This window comes from Mus caroli, chromosome 14, assembly GCF_900094665.2.
Source record: "Mus caroli chromosome 14, CAROLI_EIJ_v1.1, whole genome shotgun sequence".
NCBI lineage: Eukaryota > Metazoa > Chordata > Mammalia > Rodentia > Muridae > Mus > Mus caroli.
In genome coordinates, this window is record NC_034583.1 from 113,376,051 (window position 1) to 113,383,363 (window position 7,313).

Genomic DNA, 7,313 nt, shown 5'->3' on the forward strand with positions numbered 1-7,313 from the left:
GAGGGAGGGAGGGAGGGAGGGAGGGAGGGAGGGAGGAAGGAAATAGGACACCTGCCCAAGTCACACATCCCTTTGTCCTAATAAAACAAATATCTTATAAAGGTCACTCTGATATCTTCACCTTCTCAGAATAGCTTAGGATCATACAATATACACCCTGCATAGACAAATAAGTAGCTGTTATTTCTCATCTCACTATAAAATAACCCTTTGGAAGAAACAACAGTGAAGTTAAAAGATGCACATTTCTTTGTTGAGTCTGAGTCAGAAGGAACTAGGACAAGTACCAAAAACAGCTCAGAGCCCCCTGGAGTTATGCTTCAGAGAAGACATGAACTGTCCACCTGCCTAGCTCATTTGGTCTCAAGAACTTTGGCATCAAGACTATTTTTCCATTATTTAAAAAAAAAAAAACAACTTTCCTATTAGTAGCAGCCAAACCATCATCTCATTACTTACAGAGATATCCACTTAACAAAGAATGAAATTGTTTAGAGTACAATAAGGAGAGACAAACCACTGGAGACAAAGTTTTGCCAGTGAAAAGCCCTAAAACTCTGATCCAGCAAATAGTCCATTCCAGGAAGTCTTATTTTTAGTTAGGCAATGATTTTCAACAAACCATACAAGTTTTCCTTGTTCTGTATTTAAGACTTAAAGCAACCATGGAATTGAAAATAAGCTAAATACCTTCTTCGGGCTTTTAGGTTCCAAAGTCAGGGTAGTGACAGGTATAATGGTTTTTCATTATAGAAAACCCCTATTTTTCTCCTCATCCATATGAATTTTAAGTACAACACAATTGTATAATGAGCATGGTCATAATAACTTACTTGGTGAGGATAAAATGAAATAAAAAACGTATTAAGGATTTTTTAATTGCATAATTAAGTCATTAGCTTCAAGAGGTCCTGACTGATCTTCATTTTACTCCCTTTCTCTGGTATTCCTCAAGCACTTGGAGAAATATTCCATTTAAATTGTACTTTAGTTTATAATGATGACAAAAAAAATCTGATGCAGGGGAAAGTCCAATCCTTGGCTATGCTTTGAAGTAAACTGGATCCTTATTTCCTTTGTATGGCTATAACAAAATACTCAAGGCTACATCGTGTATATTGGGCAGAAATATATGGATCTCCTTTCTGGAGGATAGGAGTCAATAGGCAGAGACAGAATCTGGAAAGAGCCTTTATTCTATATCATCTTGTTATTAAAAAAAAAAAAAAGAAGAAGGAGGAGGAGGAGGAGAAGAAGAAAAGGAAGAATCAAACTTAAGGGAGAAAAGAAACCCACTCATGCTATAATAAAGCTACTTTTCTGATAATGTTCATTGTTAACAGGAACAGACCTCATGGTATAGTCACTTTTCACAACAGACTTCACAACCTAGGACTGTAATGTTGGAGATTATATTTCTAATATGTGTTTTTCAGAGCAAACACTCAACCATAGTGCACGATATTGCCTCTTCTATATACATCCACTTCACATATTTAGCTTTTTTTGGTGATTTGCATGCAAATTCACATATTCATTCAATTTCACCTTTTCAGAATAATGGTCATATGTAATATATGACAGTCTGCCAGTTATTTCTGCAATCTAATTTTTTTCACCAAGAACTTAACCCTGTAAAAGTATCTTTTATTCACCTGATGTAATTGTCATCTCTGAGGCTTACTGCCTCTGCCTGCTAACTGAGGTCTAGTCCTGGAAGCATCTAGCCTCCATACAATCTTATCAAGGACTAGAATGCTTTCAGCCTCCGAGACTTACTGCTGAATATCTTCACCCTTTCTTGTTCCTTCTGAACTCTGGCTGGCTAGTTTAACTCACCTATTCTGTCTCAAACTCCCCTCCAAACTAACTGATTCAATCTGGCATCTCTCTCAGTCTCTGACTTAATTACTCTCCTTTGCTTCAAACTAATTCTAGCAATCTGTTCTGACATTCTGGTGCCTTCTTCTCTGGCTTGTTTTGTCTTCATCTATGTCTAACTTGTTCACTTTTCAACCTGTCTCTGTAAAACTCTTCTGGAAAAACTCTCTCTCTCCTCTCTCTCCTCTCTCTCCTCTCTCTCTCCTCTCTCTCTCTCTCTCTCTCTCTCTCTCTCTCTCTCTCTCTCTCTCTCTCTCTGCTTACTTCTACCAACTAACTTTACCTTCATTGTTTGGAATTATAGGGCATTCCAGCCAGAGCAGCCATGTTGCTGGATTTGAGATTCCAGACTTCTTTGCAATTAGGCATAGATAGTCATGTGTCTATCAGTGAATGCAACTTCCATGGGTTTTCATCATAACCTTTTGACCATTCACATTACTCTTTTCTCTCATATTCCCACAGATTGGGAGAGAGATATAACAGTAACCCAGTAAGCATCATGAAGAAGAGACAAAGTATAAAGGATATAATAGCAATGATGGAAAATTAGGGTCTGAATGACATTACAGAACAGAGTTATCTAGCCTGTTCGATGGGCAACATATTCTTTAAGTGATTGTCATTTGTCATGTGCCCTTTTGTCACAGCTTAATTTTTCCTATAACAAATACAGAAGAAAAAGTCAACCTACTAAAGCAAATTGGACCAGGCTGGCCTCAAACTCAGAAATCCTCCTGCCTCTACCTCCCAAGTGCTGGGATTAAAGGCATGTTCCACCACTGCCCAGCTCCCAGTAGTTATTCTTGAATGCATTTTATACTTTTAAAATTAAGTCTAAAATAAATCATCTAAATTTATAAACCTAAATCACTGTTGAAAAATAGATGTCTATTTTACCTACTTGGTTCTAGTAATAGTCTAAGAGTTTAATTTCCAGTTGTGACTATAAAATAAGTTGAGGTGCCAGAGTAGTTAGAGGTTTGGTGAAATGAAAAGGTAGCAAAGAAACACACTTCAAGTATAAGAATGTGCAATTAATAGCAAAAGGACTTGAAACATTTTCTTTACTTTCTCTGTACCCAAAGATAGTACAGTGCACAGAATATGGGCTTAGATCATCAAATGATGGAGCAGCTGTGTTTAGTCAGCAAGAACACATATTCTGTTTTAGTTAGCAGCCTTTAGTTACAGAACACATGTGCATGCTGTGAGGACAATCAACACTGGCTCAAGCACAGGTAATTGTTTTGCAGCTATGTTGATAAGAACTTTCATTGTCTAGTTTCAAGAATCCTCAATTGGGTGATCTAGACTTAGACAATGCTTTCAAGCAGCTATTATGACTCTTAGCCCCATGTTTCTACAAGGGATACTTCATTCCAACAAAGTTCCTCCTACATTGTTATACTTAGCAAGTATTAATTCTATCCAAGAACTACTAGGTTCTGAGTTTTAATTGAGATTTCCACTAAGGAGGGTTGTATCCCCTGTGTGCCTTGAAAACCCAAACTGACCTTGGGACATTCTTTTAATGGACTTTTTTTGTGGAACACCCAGATCTATGCTGTGTCAGAATTCTGCAATTTTATGTTCTGTTTTAGTTTCTGAGTTCTTTCTTAAACTTATGACTTGTAAGGTGGGTGTGAATTGAAATTTCATCATTGATACATAAGAATGGGCACAATGATTATTTTTACATACTTCCCAAATTCTGCATTCTTTGACCACTTCATACATACAATTGTGTATAAGTGGTGATGCAGTTGTGGGTGGGTGGGTGGAGAAACAGTACTTTAGATAAAAATCTTCAATACTGTATTATTATATCCATCAGATTATAGACTCTTATGAAAAAGTGGGTTATAGATTTGATAACAGAAATACTAAGTATATACAAATTAGAGTCCTGTAGTGAATTTTGTGCTGTTTTATATAATAAGCTGAATATCTTATTGGACAAGAAAGTCGTTTTTCAGTCATTGATTATTTATTCACAACTGCTTCTAGACAGCACATAGATATTATCAAATAAAGATACAGAGATAGTCACCGAGTAGTGCCCGATGCAGGAGACCATGAAGAATGGCACTTTATTGGCAGTATCCTAGGATCTCATCCCAAGAAACAAGCACATGTTTCTGTGAAAATAATATAAGGGTGCAGAGAAATAAGAAAACAAAATAAAAACAAATGAGATTTCTTGTGTCTGAACCATAGAATGGTATAAATTCACAATAATAGTTCTTTAATAATGGAGCAGAAAAACACTAATTTGTTCTTATTACATAAAATGAAGAAACTATCAATGATCTCTGATCAATATCAAAGAGAAAGAAAGGAAAGCAGTTGTTCTCCCTCAAGAAATGAACCCCAGAAAATTAAATAACCCTATTAAAAATGGGGTAGAGAGCTAAACAAAGAATTCTCAACTGAGGAATACTGAATGGCTGAGAAGCACCTGAAAAAAATGTTCAACATCTTTAATCATCAGGGAAATGCAAAACAAAACAACCCTGAGATTCCACCTCACACCAGTCAGAATGGCTAAGATCAAATATTCAGGTGGCAACAGATGGAACACTCCTCCATTGTCGGTGGGATTGCAAGCTGGTATAACCACACTGGAAATCAGTCTGGCGGTTTCTCAGAAAATTGGACATAGAAAAGGAACATGTAATAAGGACATATTCTCCACTATGTTCAGATCAGCCCAATTAATAATAACCAGAACCTGGAAGGAACCCAGATGTCCCTCAACAGAGGAATGGATACAGAAAATGTGGTACATTTACACAATGGAGTACTACTCAGCAGTTAAAAACAATGAATTCATGAAATTCTTAGGCAAAGTGGATATATCTGGAGGATATCATCCTGAGTGAGGTAACCCAATCACAAAAGAACACACATGATATACACTCACTGATAAGCGGATATTAGCCCAGAAACTTAGAATATCCAAGATACAATTTGCAAAACACATGAAACTCAAGGAGAAGGAAGACCAAAGTATAGATACTTCGTTCCTTCTTAAAATGGGGAACAAAATACCCATGGAAGGAGTTACAGAGACAAAGTTCAGAGCTAAGATGGAAAGAAAGACCATCCAGAGACTGCCCCACCTGGGGATTNATCCCATATACAACCACCAAACCCAGACACTATTGTATATGCCAGCAAGATTTTGCTGACAGGACCCTGACATAGCTCTCTCTTGTGAGTCTATGCCAATGCCTGGCAAATACAGAAGTGGATGCTTACAGTCATCTATTGGATGGAACACAGGGCCCCTAATGAAGGAGCTAGAGAAAGTACCCAAGGAGCTAAAGGGTCTGCAACCCTATAGGAGGAACAATGATATGAACTAAGCAGTACCCCCCAGAGCTGTGTCTCTAGTTGTATATGTAGCAGAGGATGGCCTAGTTGGCCATCAATGGGAGGAGAGGCTCTTGGTATTGCGAAGATCATATGCTCCAGTACAGGGTAATGCCAGGGCCAGGAAGCGGGAGTGGGTGGGTTGGGAAGCAGGGCAGGGGAGGGTAAAGGGGGCTTTGAGGATAGCATTTGAAATATAAATGAAGAAAATATCCAATTGAAAAAATTGAAAAACAAAAACAAAAAAAGAAAAAAGAAATGACAGCTGCGATATTTATCTCTTCTCTTATAGTTAAAGAGATCTCTATCCCCATCTCTGTCCCTTATATTTAAAGGATCTTAAATCCTATCAGTTGCCCACTGGTGCTTGGCTAAGTTATTGAACTAGAAAAGTACATGATGGACTCCAGCTAGGTGTCTAAATGATTGCTAGTTAAGGCTAGATGTTAAATAGCTTTCCCAGAAGCTCCTGTGTTGAAAGCTTGGTTCCGTAGCTCCATAGATTGATGACTGGGTCATCTGTTGGTTAAAACATCAAAGAGTCAATAGCTGGATGTCTAGTACTAGTCCCTTCCTAGCCACCATAAGGTAGGCTTCTCTGTTCTTACACATATACATAATATTCTGCTTCACAAAAATCTAGGAACAGCAGAGTCAAAAGAACATGAGCCAAAACTTTTAAAACAGTGAGCCAAATTAATCCTGTCTTCTTCAAATTATGTTATTTTGTCATAGTCACAAAAGTTGACAGACACAGCTAATTTAAGAATTTAGGCCAATAACATAACTGTGTATGCTGCCCAGTGATAAGCAGCATGTAAATATAAACATGTCATTAAAAGCCATTAATTAAGAAACAGAACAATGGCAGAATGTATACAAAGCTACATCTGATAGAAAGCATGTAAAACATACACTCAGATGACTAAGACTTGGTAAAGCACATTGTAGACGAAGGCATTCATTCAAAAAGTTAGTAAATGAATGAAGAAATCAAATGAATAGCCATGACCTCTTAGAAGTAACAAATGTTAGAGATTATCTCTAACTCCACTGTTAGTAATACCTAAATATAATGTATGTCAGCCTTGTTATTTCTACATGGATATTATAAAAATGATTGCATGGCATTAATTATACCCACTGAGCAAAATGAACATCTGAAGAAATTATTTTATAATAAGTGTATCTATGTAAGTAAGGCACTTAAACTTCTCTCAGAGAGAAATATGAAAATTATGATTATATATTTAAAGTATTCTTTAGTGTTTAAAGTCTTAATTTGTACTCAATATTAAGAACAAAACTCATGGATGAGACAAACTCATTGTAGTGAATTTGAAAGTATATCTAAGAAAACAGCAATTTATAATCAATTAAAAATATATGCTTCCATTTTTTCTACTTCACAATTTAAATCTTTCCAAAAAGATTAAGTACATAAAAATTACAGTTGTCATATTCTTTTTTGTTTCAAAAAATGTCATAGATGAATGCTACAAAGTTGTTTTGGTTTTGTCTTTAAAAAGACATAAAGCACAAAATTTCTAAAACTTGGTCAAAATATTTTTCAGGATAAGGGATACTTTTAAAATTTATCTTCCTGACGTGTCTCCATGCACTCTCAAGAAAATTTAAGCTCATATTTGTAACACTAGCACACAGTAAAATGAAGCAGGTGGATTGCCAGGAGTTGGGGCCAGCCTGTCTGTGCAGTGAATTTTAAGCCAGTTTGAGCTACACAATAAGACACTGTTTCAACCCTTGACCCAAAGTTTAATAACAATTATAACTATGATAACTACAATTCAAATGATTTCAAAGCTGACAAACTATCTTTGCAGCTATGATAATGTTAAGGTTTCAAACCATCTTTCAATCCTCACTGTTAAATAAATACATTAACAATACAGTGCAGATTGGTCAGCATTTAAAGAACTGGATAGTTCATATTGTTGTTCCACCTATAGGGTTGCAGATCCCTTTAGCTCCTTGGGTACTTTCTCTAGCTTCTCCATTGGTAGCCCTGTGATACATCCAATAGCTGACTGTGA

The 7,313-nt window shown here is 36.4% G+C and overlaps 1 protein-coding gene across 5 annotated transcripts in view; it reads right to left on the reverse strand.

Moving 5' to 3' along the window:
- Window positions 1–7,313, reverse strand: part of Fgf14 (fibroblast growth factor 14) — a 637,724-nt gene that overhangs the window by 476,501 nt on the left and 153,910 nt on the right. The window contains exon 2 of one of the 5 annotated variants that reach the window (XM_029468879.1): window positions 3,935–4,022. The exons of 3 other annotated variants lie outside the window; for them this stretch is intronic. The gene's annotated coding sequence lies outside the window, so the exon portion shown is untranslated. Of the gene's footprint in view, window positions 1–3,934; window positions 4,084–7,313 lie in introns of those variants that run through there. One more of the 5 variants, XM_029468878.1, reaches the window with a different exon arrangement.